At 46.8% G+C, this 15,716-nt stretch overlaps 1 long non-coding RNA gene across 1 annotated transcript; it reads right to left on the bottom strand.

Moving 5' to 3' along the window:
- Positions 1–1,303: 1,303 nt before the first annotated feature.
- LOC114061826 lies at positions 1,304–7,559 on the bottom strand. Its single transcript, XR_003572228.1, has 3 exons — positions 7,049–7,559; positions 6,767–6,960; positions 1,304–2,218 (listed from the first exon to the last, which is right to left on the bottom strand). It is a non-coding gene; the product is annotated as an uncharacterized LOC114061826 (long non-coding RNA).
- Between the last annotated feature and the right edge of the window lie 8,157 nt (positions 7,560–15,716).

Genomic DNA, 15,716 nt, shown 5'->3' with positions numbered 1-15,716 from the left:
ACAGCACACTGAGGAGGTCGTGCCCCTCATTATTAGGAGAAACACCTTCAGGACTGCAGAATGCACAACTACAGCCCCACGTTTCCCTACATGTTTTGCTGAAATGATTTGAATTAAGAGACTGAGAGCAGCAGATCATTGCTATAAATTGCTGTGCATAATGAAACCACATGTGCAATGTGCTTCAGGTCTTTAATTTGTTAGGGGCTGGATGTTTATATTAGAGTATGGTACAGTTAATATTCCCTACAGTTGCCTGGAAAATGAAATACCCCTTTCCCAACACAAAGATAATGAGTTGTGTGGCAAGATAAGGTGGTTACCAGAATTCAGGAATGACAGAATCCAATTAATTTAACATGAATTAATGCAAGATCGAATTTGTTACAGTTGGATGCAATTTGTAATTGAGAGTTCCATTACAGCACGTTTTTACATGTTATCTCCCATCAGAAAGAGATCTCGAAAGAGCGAATTCTCCATTTTGAACAGCAGCAATGTGTTTCTTATATCATAAATAACTCTTTCCTGACATGTTTGCTGGGAGGAACTCGAGGACCCAACAGCCCAGCTGTGCACCAGGGGCTGAGCTCTTGCTCTTTCTCCCAGGGACCATGACTGAGGCTTAAACTGAAACCTGGCCTTCACTTGTTCTGGCTGCTTTGCTGGGCTGCCCCTGCCTTGTCACTTCTTCACCCCTGTCCCATTTGCCACTCTCCTGGGGGATCACCTCTCTTCTTTTTTTGGGTGGGAGGGGTGAAATCAGCCCTCTAGTCAAATAAACCTTTCAACCTCCTACCTTCAAAATAAACACTTTTATTGTGGACAGTCCAAGCTCCTTAGGCAAAGCTTTAGGTCTCAAATCCAAAAGATACACTGTGTCCTTTTAATAATTTTATAGTGGAAACTCTCTATTTGCCCATTCCTGTGGTGCTCTGGAGGTTTTCAGTGATTCTGGTGTAGGTTTCGGGATTAGGTGAAACCAGAGTGCCTTAAACCTCTTTAGAGGCTTGGGATTATGTCTGCATCAGGCCTAATACAGCCTTTCTGTGCAAGGCTTAATTAAATGGCAGGAGTATTTGTTGTGCACTGATTCACAGGTGTTTGGCAAAATACCAGAACACATAAAGGAACCACTGGAAGAATCCTGAAGGCAAAGCCATGGAAACATGAGTATTAGCTAAGTACTGCAGTATCACTTGCAACTGTGGGGTCTTTTAGGCTGCTCCTAAGTGACTTTAAGCATGGATATAATTTTTATGTGTCTCTTTCACATGAATGTGAGTAAATTGAAGATCTGTCATGCAAATGGATCATGGATTTTTATTTGGGTATCACATTCTGGCAATTGCTGCCTGTTTATAGCAAATGGATATTAAAGTTTGTCAAACAGCTGATATCACCCAAACTATTGTTTTATTGTACATAGAAATTCTGCTCCTTCTCTGGAGTCTGCACTGCCCTGGCAGAATATGCTGGATCATGAGGAGAAAAACAATAGATTTATGCCTACCATTTAAACCAGCCTGCCTGGCCCAGGAGGCAGAGGATTTGCCTCCCTGATGACCGTGGGGGCTAATTGGAAGAGATAATTTCACTGTGTAGGCTGTTACTGTGAGGCTTTTCAGCACTTCTCAGTCACTCTGGTGGTGCTGTTTCCCCTGTCTGTGCTCAGCCCACAGTCTGGAACCCCACAAGGCCTGACTCAGGGGCTGTTCCCCCGAGGAGCTCCCTGAGCTGAGCAGAGGGAAGAGCAGCTCAGCACTGTAGTCTCAGGATCTCTGCAAGCTGCAGCAGCTGCTTTGGCTGCCTTTGTGGGGAAAAGCTGATGCCTGGCTCAGTGACGCTGGGATCAAAAGAAGCTGGTATGGAGTGATGGGGTGCAAAGCACAGAGCCCAGTGGGGCAGCCCTACAGCTGTCCAAAACCTGTTACTACCTGAGCATAACTATGTCCTCATGCCAGAGCATTCGTTTCACTGATTCTGGGCCTGTCAGCCCTCTCCAGAAAGTGTATTTTGAAAGCATTTATCTCCCCAGACACACAGATTTCAGTTTCAATTGTAGACTTGCCTGTATTCGGGAAGTCGACTGCATCTCCGAATTTTAGGGCTTTTCTTCCATGCCAACAATCAGTTCTCTTGCAGGCAAGCTTTTCTGCACTTCTATGGCAAGTGTTCTGATCAGCAGTGCACACAGCCAGCTCCTGTCTTCTCATGTCTGCCTGCAAAAGTGAAACAGAAATAGTTAAGTTTCAAAAGAATATGTCTCCTCTAATCAGACGAGCAGCAAAAGAAAAAGGGAGGCTAACTAGAAGGATTTCATAATCTTAGAATCTGTATAAAACATTATTTATGGCTTAAGAGCTACACAAGTCTTGAACTCTAAATGTAAGTCCTTTCCCTCTTTAATGGTGCATGTAAGGAAGAACAAGAGAGAAATGTTCCAGTCAAGGACAAAATCATAAAATAATGAGCAGAAGAAGAATGAAATGAAAATATTAGGGGCCAAGGGAGGCTGAGTGGGAGTTTGTCTTCATACATGATTGATCTAAACTTGAAAAGGAAAAAAAAAGAGACTCCTCATCTTTAAACGAGATGGTTATTTGAGCATAAATAACAGTCTCATGTCAAATATGTTATTTCCAATGGAGTCTTTTCGCTACAAAACCGCAGCGTTCTCAGCCCTAATCTCCTCAGATAAAACAATAGGGCTGGTGGCTGTGAATCAGCACTTTGAAACCAACCTCTGAGAGCAGCAACATGTTCAGGGTGAGGAGACACGGAGGAGACAAAGAGCTGCTGTTTATAGAGCGCTGCAGAGCGAGCCCCACCTCGCCTGCCTGGAAACCAGCTCCAACAACCCAGAGCTGTTCTTCTCTAGGGGGGGAAGTCCAGCTCGAGGGACTGGGGCTAATCATGTACCTGGGTGTTTCTTCCTAATCATGTACCTGTGTGTTTATTCCTAATCATGTACTTGTGTGTTTAGTCCTAATCATGTACCTGTGTGTTTCTTCCTAATCATGTACCTGTGTGTTTAGTCCCACAGCAGGCTGAGCTGGCACTGGAGGCAGGGGCAGTGAAACACCAACTGCTCGGGGATGCTCGGGCTGGGAGGTTCCTGAGGGAGCACGGTGAGATCTGACAGCTGGGCTCTCTGTGCCCCTCCTTTCCCAGCCCATCTGCAGCCCCATGGCCATGTCCCCTCCCTTGGCTGGCCCCAGCACTCACCTGAGGAGCGTCAGGGCTGATGCAAGGCAAGAGCATGGTGCCAGGAAAGGAGAGGGTCTGGCAGGGAGAGCCCTCCCACTGACAGAGACCTGCCCTGAGTGGTGGCACCGAAAGGATCGTGCCAGTCGGGACACAAAGGTTTCCCTCCACAAGCTCATTTCCCTCCACAACCACTGAGGAAAAACAGGCTCTCAACCACATAGGAACATCCCCTCCACCTTGTTTTTCTGATTCCACTGTTCCCTAACATAACACACTTAAACAACAAGCTTTGAAATGCAGAGATGCCATCCCATGGGAAGTGGAAGAAGACTTTGGTCTCAGCACAGCCCCCGAGCTGTTCTCAGACTAGAAAGACCTGCACTGGTGGTGGGGGACGTCTCGTGGCAGCGAGACCTGGAGCAGGACCAAAGGAGGAAACACTGTGGCATTTGCATGCTCATATGGGCTTTAGGGACATTGTCTGTAACTCAAGAAAAGTCCTGATCTTTTTGAGCCCCTCTCAAAAACAGAGAAATGAACTGTGCATTGTTCTTCTCAAAGGGATCCCTGTAAAATGGCCTTTGGACATGGTCTGGAGGCATCAGCTGCACAGCCACCCCACCAGTGCTACCCTTGAAGAGAGAGATGTTGACAGGATGCCAAATCCAAGCCCTCTGACAGAAAAGAGGACCAAAGGGCAAACCTCTATCTGGGTCCAGCTGCAGAAGCCCATGCTTTTGTTAAGTCTGAACAAAAATCTTTGATCCAAACATACCCACTTTTTAGGGATTCCAAACTGAAGTGAAAACACAGCAGTTCCACCCTAGCTTGAAACACGGCCTCCCATCTTTGATTTCTGAGGACAGATCATTTTTCTTGGGGCGAGGCACGTGGGCAGCAACAGACACCTCCTGTCTGGTTCAGACAGGCCAACCAAAAGGCTTAAGTGGACACACACACCACCACCAGCATGTGATGGGATTTAGTGTGAGGAAACCAAACCCCCTGCCCCACCTCCTGGGCTTATCCTTTAAAGACCAGTCCTGTGCTCACAGCTGGAGTTTATGTGAGTCCTGCCTTATTAATTAACTGAAGCCAGTGCCTTTTCCCCCTGAATTCCAACAGAAGCAATTAGAAAGCAGATACCTCACACATAACAGCTGGTTCTTTTAACCCCCTCCCCCAGCCAACTCATGTCCCCCTTTTCCATCCTTTCATGTAATGGAGAGGGAGAGTAAAATGAAGGTGGCAAAAGCAGGGGCACCAGATAACCATGGTCTCAATAAAATCATCCAGTGTAATGCTGAGAGTGGAGGAGTGTTGTTGAGCCCACACTTCTGAGCAGGGAATCGTTACATTCACCTAACAGATGGGAAAACAAACCTTGGCTGTCTACTGTGTCCTCCTGAAAAGGGGATCTGTATCAAAGTAGCAGCATATTTTCTCCACTGAAGGCTGTTGATGTCATTAGAGTGAGTCTCGTTTTTATTTAACACCAGAGTTAAGAGTCACATAAAATTGGCACAGGTGAAGAACCAGGCCCATTAACTTGTGCAACGTGACTCTCTGGGAACTTCTGAATGTTTGTGCACCTCCAATTTATTTATGCCTCTCCTCCCTGCTTCTCAGTGTGAATACAGCCTCAATCCTGCCATCAGACCTGGACAAAATCCACTCAATCCACTCCATTTCCCTCGCTCCCAGGAAAGATCCAAGTACAGGAAGGGCAGTGCTGTCCCTCACTGTATTCCATGGGAGATGCTATGGACATAAAATTAAACCAACGGCCAAAAACATCCACCCTAACACTGGAAGTGAAATCTGCCCTGGCCAAACTACCTTGAGTGCATGTTCTGCTCCCAAACAGGTACTCTTGAGGCCGGATCTTCACTGAAGGCAGGTAGAGCTTTTCAGAGGGAAACCAAATCCAGGGGAATGGAGAATAATTTGTCTCTGCAGGGAAGTAATTTCAGTGTGTTTGAGGCAAAGGGCTCACAACATTTCTTTTCTGAGCATGGCTGGCATTTTTTTAATGTCGAATTTATAGGTAAAATAGAGATCTGGTCCCACACAGGGCATCTGCTCATGGCATACAGGAGTAATAACCAAAGTGTGGACAGCCAAAGCAGCCCAGTGCTGTGAGGTTTTCCTGCTAATGATTCCTCCCTGGCCCTGAAGGCAGCACTGGCAGGACATCCTCACTTATGTTACGGGCAAGATTTAGGTCCAGCCATAAACTTCCCATTTCTTCCCTCAAAGAGGTAGCTGTCAGAGAGGCTGCTATTGCACCAGCCATCCAGATGTTTGCCATCTTTATTGCAGATTTTCATGAATCTTACACCACCTCCATACTCTACAGCAGCCTGACGATGCAGCTATCTAATAACTGCATTACAGACATGGGGAACAAGTTAGGAGGGATTAAATGCTCTGCCCAGCTCCCCACAACACAACACAGGTGTGGCTAGAAACCAAAACTGCAAGCTTCCAATTTCTGCTGCGTTCTACTAATCTCTTTATACGCTTTTTTCTAAAAAAAAAAAAAAAAAAAAAAAAAGAAAAAAGTAAAATATCATCATTTCTGTAACAAGTTTGTTGGTAACTAGTATGGGTACTGACAACCAAACATGAAGATCAGCATATTTTAAGAACTGTTACAGCTGATTAGTCCGCTGAACCCCATTCTTTTTTCCTTCTGGATCTTTCTAGAAGAAGAAAAATAGAAGGGAAGGGCATCCTTTTATAACTGCAAAGGCTCCAGCTAATGAGAGCAGAAAGGGCATTTCATATTTTGGCAGTTAGTGGTAAACACTATTATTAAAGCTATAATAAGACCAGCTAATGCTGTATGAAATATTAGTGATGTCTGAACACAAAGTAGAGTCCCCATCTCTTTAGTTAAAATTACAAAATGATTAACAGCCCAATTAAAAACATTTTTGTTTTTGACATGATAAATTATCCTTTATCTACCTATCTGTGGATATAATTGATTATTTTATCCGTTTGCTGTTGGCTGTCATTAAAAAAGACAGATACCATGGCTTTCTGGCCTCTCTCCCGCTGAGAGAAAGAACAAATCCTGCTATTAACGACAGACAGGATCATTATGAAAAAATTCCATTTGCCACTAGGCAACATAGCCCAGTTCCAGTAATTATTGTATTAGTCAAGCCGTTGAGAAGTTCCATAAAATTGGGAGAGTTTTTAAGGAGCATCCAACATTATTTGGCAACTTTTGTGATGTAACAATTAAAACCATGCTCCAGGCCCCAAAATGTGCAGGAGATTGCCAAAATCAGATAAAACCCTAGAGGGCCCCTGACTCGCAAAGGAAAAAAAAAATCAAACTGTTTACTTTTAGGATCAGACATTCATCAACGTTTGGCTTTTGTTTCAGCCGTGTCAGATAATAACAGCACCACGTTTTCAGTCAGCTTCTAACACAGCTCCCCAGCACTGGATGTCAGCATTCAGGGCTGACAACAGCCTCTCCTCAGGAGAGGGAGATCTTATGGCAGCTGATGCTACCAGCTTTTCTTGGCAGATCAGATACCTGGGAGCACTCAGCAGTACCTTCTGCAGTGAATCATGTCTGCTATCCACCAGTAAGCATCGGGAAATCACTGGAGAGAAGTGCAAGTTATTCCTTCCTCTAGGAGCTGAGCCAGGCAACACCTCCAATTGTCAGGGCTGCAGGGGATAAAGCAGAAGCCTCCTGTCCATGTACCCCATTAACCTGTCAAGGAACTGATAAAAATATTTAAATCACGCTTTAAAACTGCTAAGGGAAATTGCTACTGAACAAAACTTACAGCCAAGTTTATCATCTCCTTACCTCTCTGCTGAGTGGTGTTCAGGAATAAGGATGTACAGCACCAAAACCAGGTACAGCATCAGGCTTCTGCAGTGGAAGGAGAAGATGGTCCAAAATGCAGACCTGGTGTAGCCTAATACAGACTACAGGAAGCACCTCAAGAGCACATCAGTTTGCAGAGAGGTTCCTCCCTTCCCAGAACAACGTGCCTGAGTCTGAAAATCTCAGTGTATCCCAGAACTGTGATGGCAGCAGCAGTTTCCATGGCAGTCAAAGGGAGCTGGGATCTGAACACAGGATGAGGAGCCAGGATACTGCTGCTGTCACCAGGGAACAGCAGCAGGGCAGGGTTTAGCACCAGCACCCTGCCAGTCTCCAGCTGGAACATGCCGCACCAAGTAGGACAGATGAAAAGATACCCTGGAGCCTGCCATAATATGGCTTTCATCACACAGCTCCCAGGCTGCAGATGGGTGCCAACTGTCAGGGCCTGCTGACCTATTTAATAAAGAGACCAGCAGTGCAGCCCTCAGCAATCCAGGCTCCTGCCTGACGGCAGCCCCTGCCCTGAGGGCACTGCAATGGCAGCCCCTGCCCCTCAGAGCACTGCCCAGGCACTCCCTGCTCTGGGGGCACTGCCCGGGCACCCCCTGCCCCTCAGGGCACTGCCCAGGCACAGGCACCACTCTCACCTGGCACAGGGAGGGCTGGGGGAGAGCTCCTCTCCCCCAGCTGATGCTGGAAGCTACTGCCAGGTTTCCCAGCACATTTAAGCTCTGGTTTGGGCCTGGCAGTCCTGGGGTGTGGTGGGATGTGCTGCTATGGAAGGATGAAACCCTGAATAACTGCGAGCGGCTCTGGGGAAACACCATTGCCTGGAAGTTTTCTTCAGCAGAGCTAAAGCAGATATTGTGGAAGGATTCAAGTTTCTTGCATTTGGGGCTCTCATCTGAAGTGAAGCATCCTAGGTCAGCTCAAGAACTTAGGTCAGTAGCTGTCAGTGTGAAGAATGAATTCTTTTTCTTGAGTTATATGAGTAAATTGTGCCAAATCTTCAACATATTACAAAAGTACCAGATGAAGACTTAGGAAGGTCTTTTTAATATATGTTCCTTATTAGCATTAAAACCTCTATTATTAAAAGAGTCATATTACAACATACATGCACAAGATCCATATGAACTTAAAAAATAATTTGAAAAATATACAATCCTAATATTTTTTTGTTAGTCTCTCTGGCTTACAGCTCACATGAGCCATCAGTGAGGAAAATGCAAACCCCAGCACACAGCAAAGGGAACTCAGTGGTGGAAGAGGGAGAGTGAAGTGCATTGTATGTGGGTATTGTTGAGAACAAGATGAACTCACTGAAAAAGATGATGACTTTGTAATGAAATTGTGGACTTCAAATCAAGGGCTAAACTCCCTGATTCAGCCAGCTCCCCTCAGACCACTCCTATATGTTCCCTGTGGACTGCAGGGACAAGCCTGAACAGCACAACCAGTTTCCACCCCAGCCTGGCTGTTCAGTCTGTAGGTGTTTGCATCTCCCTCCAGTGTGTCAGCTGGCTGGTGCTGTTGTTCAGAAGGATGCCAGATGGGTGGTACTTTAGCCAACCTGATTTCCAGATAACTGATTTTTGTAGCTACCACTTTAATTAAAATAAAAAATACATGTAAAGGACAAGTTTATCACCTGCTGACACATACCATGGTTGTCTCTCTGTCAATCAGCAAGCAGCAGACAGAGCTGCAGACTTCTCTTCCACACCAACAGCATCCAGAAGGAAAAAAATCAGTCCATCTGCTAAAGCAATCAGGTCCTTGTGCTTCCCAGCATCAACTCCCATTTCCAGGATCCAGTGCCCTCTGCTGAGAAGAACCAAAGGAAGCATTAACATGTCCCGGGCCCACACAGGGACTGCTCAGGTTCAGCAGTATCAGAGCTGAGCAGCTGGAAGTTCTCTTCTCCCTCCATGCCCACACGTGCACCCACTGCCCCCTGTGCCACCAGTGCTTCCAGGTGATTGGGAAGCAGCACATGGAGAGTGTCTGTGAGGAACTCTGCAAAGGCTATGGAGCTGTCAGGACTAACATGTCATCTGTGCAAGGGGAAATCCATGTGGACATATGGTAGTCATGAGAGCAGCTGGACCAGCAACCTTGGCAGGCTGGAGTTGAACAGAAACGTTGCTGCTTTGCCTTGATCTTTATTTACAATAAAGTGCTGGGCTCCAGCTCTGTTTTATCTGGGAGCAGCCCCGGCGTTCCTGCGCCGTGTTCCGTCTCATTGGTGCACTGACATATTTACAGGGGGCCGGGCCGGGCGGCTGGGAGCGAGGGGCCATATATCAAGAGAGGGAAAAGGGATGCAAAGATGAATTCTCTGAAATGCTTTCCATTTCCCTTTGACTTGGTTGTGCCTTTCGCCACGGCCCATTGGGCGCTCACTCAGCGCTCGGACACTTTGCAGTCTCGCCACGGTTCCAATTGTGTCTGCGTGCCAAGCCCAGCCCGGCACCTGAGCGGCCCACGGGGGAATGGAGAGTCAAAACAGGAGGAAGGTGGCTGGGGAGATGTCCTGCCCTTCAGTGGCGTGTGCCACGGGAAAGGGAGCGATGCCTCGTTAGTCACCGGTCCTGTCCCAGTCCTGCAGGACACCATTTACAGCCGAGAGCCAGGGGAGAGGAAACATCTCCACTGCTTTGGGACAGAAAACAATCCAGTCCCTTCTGCAATTTAAGGAGGTTGTATCCTCTTTGATTTCTTCTCTGGGCAATGAAAAGGGTTAATTCCTCACAGTGTTGACTTAATCCTTTCCTGTTTCCCAGTGGCTGACTAATAGGTTAGATGTGTTGACTCTGTTCAGAAAGACAAGCTTTGGACATAATATTAATGATATTGTGTGTGGAATAACATTAGAAAACAAACACAGAGGCACCTGGGGAGTCTGAAGGCATCTTCTGGCCTTTCTGGGCTGACAGCACAGAGTGGCCCTCCAACATTTCCATGTAGAAAAACACTCCCTAGCACGAGACAGTTTACTCTGAGTGACCCTCTTGCCTTTCAAATGGTGAGAAGTCAGGACCGTTATGGAGCTGAAAACTTGTTTCATAAGAAGAGACCATGGCTCAACCAGCTGAAGAGGGGAAAAAAATGTCAAAAAAATGGAACCCAGAGAAACAATTGGAAATGAAAACAGGAGGTTTCAATGGAATAAGGGCTGGGGTCTTTCCTCTGGCACTGACGTCCTAACAAAGGGTGTGAAAGTTTTTTCCCTTCTGTTTTTGCAAGGCAAAGATGGGAAGAGAGCACTGTTTATTTATTCATTTGTCTTAGAGCCCCACTAGCACAAAGAAGTCACTGCAAACACTTATCCAGGGCCCAGGCTGATCCCACTGGGATACAGGAAAGGCATGCTCCTGGATACACTGTGGGATCCAGAGCAGCGTGCAGGAGTGCTTATTTCCCTTCCCTGTCTAAGAGGAGCTCTAGGGCAGTGAAGCCCAGTTCCACCCACATCACCACCTGAAGGCAAGGAGGCCTGACTGATCCCCTGGAGACCCTGCCCAGCACAGCATGGACAAGGCCCTGGCACAGGCAGTGTCACTGCAGAGATTTGTCAGGCTTTGTGCAGGTGTCCCAAACTAAGGGTCACAGTACAGCAGAATAAACCAGATGCCCTACTGCTGACTAACCATAGCATTTTCCTGCTACAGCTGTGTTTGAATGGAGCTGAATCAAGGCAATCTCACCTTGGATTAAGAGCCATCAGTTCCCAGGAACTTCTTCTCCTCCACTGAGTAGACTGTCTGTCAGCACTCCTGCAGAATCCCCTCAGATGGTTCCTTGGAACTCTTCTTTGCGTGGTTCCATTACCTGCAGCTGAAGGTGCACTGGAAAGGAGCACCTGAGGTCATCAAGCTCAGAGCTCAGCAGGAGCCTGGCAGGGATAAAAAGACAGTCACCACGTTAAGCTAAGATAGTTTAGTGACTCACCCAAGATCACACAGATGGTGCTTACACCAAGAATTAGACCCACCAAGCCATCCAACACCTCTAGATTACTCACTGAGGATTAGAGTCCATTTAGGAGTCTATTTTAATATACAAATGTAGAATTTGGAGCTATGATGGAATGGGAAATTAAATACTGAGAAGTCTGTCACATCTCTGTTCAAAGCAGGCTGACATTTCATGTAAGGAATTACATGCTTCAGACAGTTGCAATCATCTTCTGCACAAATAATTGAAGCTTACTTCATCTGTTGTATTCTGATTTAAATTTTTATTGGAAATATAAATACCTATGTCGGTCACCAAACCAAATAAAACAAACATATTGAGTAGGGTCTATTATAGACTAATATGGAAACAAATAATCTGCAAGTCTGGTTTTATTTATAAGCTTATTTGAGTTTTTACTCTAGGCTCATATTAATCGGGTTTGTGGTTTCCACATCTGTACTGCTGATGCCCAGTGCAGACAGCGTGCCAAGCCAGACCTGGGCATCCTCCAAGCTCCAAATGGGAAACATATGCCTCAGCTCCAGCTACCTCGAGACAAGCAGGGCAAGTAACCTCCCAAGTAAGCCCAGCGGGTGCAGGGGCGAAGCAAAGCCCTGGGAGCCTCTGGAGGTGCCTGCTCACGAGTTCTTGCCTCTGCCCTGCTCCTGGGGCAGCCAGGCTGCCGCCTGGGCTCCATCTGCTCTCTGATCATCAAGAGATACCAGTTCCCTTCCCAGCCTCCCCCTCCCCTAGCTGCAGCTAGGAATTCCCAGGCTGGACCAGCCAGCTCACAGTGTCAGCCAGTAATACATATTCTAGAGGAAGATGGAAGAACTCTTGCAGATGATGGCAATGCAGGATGAATTCTTTCCATAACCCTTGATTATATTTTTAATATTTATAAAAAGCATTTTGAATGTTCACAAAGCCATAAATATATATATATATATATATAAGAAATGCCCATGCCCCTTGTCAAGCCAAAATGGATCCAGCTGTTCTGTGGTGCTGGTCTCTGATTGCGGAGAATCCCTGCATTAATGAAAGATGTACAAAGGGAATCCCAAACCAGAAATATGATCTCTGCTAAAGACTCTTCAAAGCCACTATTAAAGAATATTTCAGGGAAGTACATGAACAAAAAGCTGATTGTCAATACAGCTGAGATCCAGTCCTGAGAACCCCTCTCCACGAGGGCATCTGTACTGCTTGCAGACTCTTTTCAGAGCAAGCTGCTTCAGACAAGCTTTGCTTTGTGCTGGAACATGGCCAGAGCTTTGTGCCAGTGGAGCTGCATCACTGCAAACCATTCAGGGAGCCCCACAGAACCCCAGGGCAGCAGGAGTGCCAGACCTCTCCTGCCCTGAGCACAGGAGGAGCTGGAGCAAAACCACATCTCTGACAGGAGCGAGAGGAAAGCAGCAGCATTGCTGCTGTAAACACTAAAAATCTACTGAAGGTATCCAAATTTATTCCCTATGTCCCCTCTGATGGCCATCCAGCAGCTCTGCCCCCTGCAGCAATTACCTCTTTCCTGACAATCCTGGCACAGTGATACACAGCAGTGCCATAAAAGGTGGTTTTTTCAAGTTGCTGTAGCATCATCTGTGTGTGTTGCTCATACAACAACACCATGATTAGCTTTAAGAATTCAGAGCAGGGAAAGGGGAGTATTGGGGAGGGGATAACACATTAACACAGCCCCAGTGCCCCATCCCAGAAGGGAGTCACTCTGCCATCCACCAGCCCCTCCTCAGAGAGCTGCTCTGCCCAACACAGCTGCTCCACTGGCTCCCAGGCAGGAGCAACTCTTATGAAACTGAGATGGCAAAAATGCAGTGTCTGATAACAGAGAGGTAGATCTGTCATCAGCACAGAAGGCAGTCATTCCTCGTGGCAGTGGCTGGAGAAAAGAAGATGCAATTAACAATTAGCTTTGGTAAGAGAAGACAAAACCCTTAACACATAGTTTCTACTGCAGCAAATCAAGCCACAGACTTAAGAATTAATGGCTCAAAGTCTTGGTTCTTGCCTTCCTAGATACACTAGAAGATGAAAGAGAGAGTGAATTTCTTCTGCCACTTCATTCTGGCTAGCTAAGAATTGGGGCTTAGCCATGGAAAAGGGCCAACCTTGCAGCAGTTACAGGAAATGAGAATAGCTTTGCAGCATTTCCAAGCAAATTCAGCACACCTTCAGATTTGTATTTTAGGCACAAAACTCAGGCTTCTCACTCTAGAAAGCAACACTGAAGCTTTTCAGTGGGTGTTGCACTATCTTCCCTTCCTCAGTTTCTGATGTTAGAACCAAATTCACACAGAGCTCCAGGTGTGCCAGACAGGCTTTGCTTTCATAGGTTTGCCCTCAGAGTTGCATCTCCCTTCTCCCAGGCTTGGTTAATGGTTCTGGGAGAACACAGTCCTGCCAGTTACACTACTTACATACACAAGCTGCAGGTTTATCCCCATTGCTGCCTCCTCAGCCATTCTCTTGAAGCCTGCTGCCCCAGGAAGCTGTGTCCCCAAAGAAGCTGTGTCCCCAAAGAAGCTGTGTCCCCAAAGAAGCTGTGTCCCCAGCAGGGAGTGTCAGCTGTGCTGTAGCGACAGGCATGGCTCAGGGGACATCACTCCTACGGGGGTCACGTGCATCCTGTCAAGTGCTGCCTTAGAAGTATGGACTGGATTTTCAGCTTGGAAATTGTACATATAATTTAGATCTGTTGGACTCCATTTCCAGCAGAGACTGATTTGGATTATCTAGAGATGTGCAAGGAATAAGACCAACCAACATGCACATAAAAGCATTGTTTCTGGTGCAAAGTCAGGTGTCTTCCTCTCCCTAAGACACCTTGCATGTGGATTAATTCAGACTCTCAAATGACATTAAAGAACCTTGTTCTATTATTTCACAGTCCACAGGTGCAAGAGGAAACCAAATCCAGCAGAGTCTACAGGCCTAGTTCAACATCCTGTACAGCCATGCCAGCCATTCTCTCCTCCCTCCTCCCTGATCACTTTGGTTCTTCGTGCCCTACAATAATTTCCTCTTCTAGTCTCCCTTTTTAACTTTGTCCATGGCACACTACAAATGATTTCTGGTTGCAATGATTAATTTCACAACTCACACCTAATTTGACCCTAATAACTTTGCCTGCAAGAGGGACAATTCCTTGTTGATCCAGACAACCAACTTATCGGCCCATGAGCACAATGAAAAGGCAGGGCTGGTTCTCAGCAGGGAGATGCCCGTTGGTGTTTTTCCAGGCACAGTGTCCGAGGTTCCTTATCAGTGGGGAGGAGCTGGAGCGCTGCAGGCACGCAGGGGAGGCAGACTGCTCCCAGCCTGCAAGGCCACACAGCATGGGAAGCGGTGGCTTGAAAGAGGAGTGGGAGAATGACAGATGGTTTGTGCCTGTGCGTTTCTTTAGGGGACACCGGGGTCCCGCCCTGGGAACGGCGTGGACAGTGAAGGCAGCACTGCATGTGAAGAGTGACAAAGCAAGTCAGCCACGGACGGCCCGTGGGAGGCCAGAGGAAATGCACCATTAGTCAAAGTTGGAGGAAAAATAAAATGCGATGACAACTGGGCCATTCATGTGCTTCCCCTTCAAGGCCTGAGCAGACCCTTCACAACTCAAAAGACTCAAGTATCAGCTTCTTTCTCTCTTCAGCCAGGCTAATGCGCACCAGCAGAGTCTGAGAAACTCCCCTGTCACCTACATTCATTCTTATCTTGTTGTTCTTGGCCACACTTCACTGAAGTACAGCGAGGGAGAGTGCTTCAATCACTGATGTGGATCCCAGGGAGCACCCCCTCTGCAGTTCCTTGGGACCAGCTCAGCAGCAGAAAGCAACGTTCACCCACCTGGGAACTGGGGAACAGGAGGACTTCCAGCACTAGAGAGTAGGATAATGAGCTGGCCTTGAAGGATGTTTAAGCTCACACATGGACAACTTCATCACCCCAGGGTAGCTTTCTCCACTTTGGAGAGTTTGCTACTCAATACCAGAAATGCAAGAGCTCAGAGCTCTCAGTGACAGAGGCCCTGCATTTCACCAGCAGATTCCATCAGATGTTCCACTGTGCCAGGCTCAGGGACACCCTGAGGCACTGCTGCCACAGCCTGGGAATGTGACATTGTGTCAGTAAGGAAAGATGATGCCCTTCAGAAGGTCCAGCTGTAAACACTCACAAATGCTAGGTCTCTCATTCTTGAGGGGGGACAATAACCCAGCTAAGGACAGGGTGGATTCAGAACTGCCCCTCTGGAGCTGTGGCATTTCCACGTTGGGAAGCACATGGCAGATAAAGGGAGATGCAAGCAGAAGATCCCGGAATGTTCTCTCCCGAATACACTGCGCTCTTACCCCATCAAAGAGGGTAACTAACTAACTAACTAACTAACTAACTTACTAACACCTGAATGGGGCTAAAAGCAGCTCAGTAAAATAGAATGTGCATCTCTCAAAACAAGTAGAACAAGAAAAACTCAAGGATTACAATGAAATCCCTATTTAAGGAAGAGACCCAAAGTCCTGACCTGAACCTTAAAGGTATCCTGGATATGTGCAGAATGAACAGGGACAGAAATGCAAGCAAAGTCTGAAGTATCAGGAGAATTCTCCTTATTTACCCGTGTTTGAAATATGTCTAACAAATAAGCTCACTGACAAATAAAGAA

Source organism: Empidonax traillii, unplaced genomic scaffold (assembly GCF_003031625.1).
Source record: "Empidonax traillii isolate 1590-97213 ecotype Southwest subspecies unplaced genomic scaffold, ASM303162v1 scaffold361:size2146424, whole genome shotgun sequence".
Classification (NCBI taxonomy): Eukaryota; Metazoa; Chordata; class Aves; order Passeriformes; family Tyrannidae; genus Empidonax; species Empidonax traillii.
Note: the sequence above shows the minus strand (reverse complement) of the source record. Positions and strands in the feature narration are given on the sequence as shown.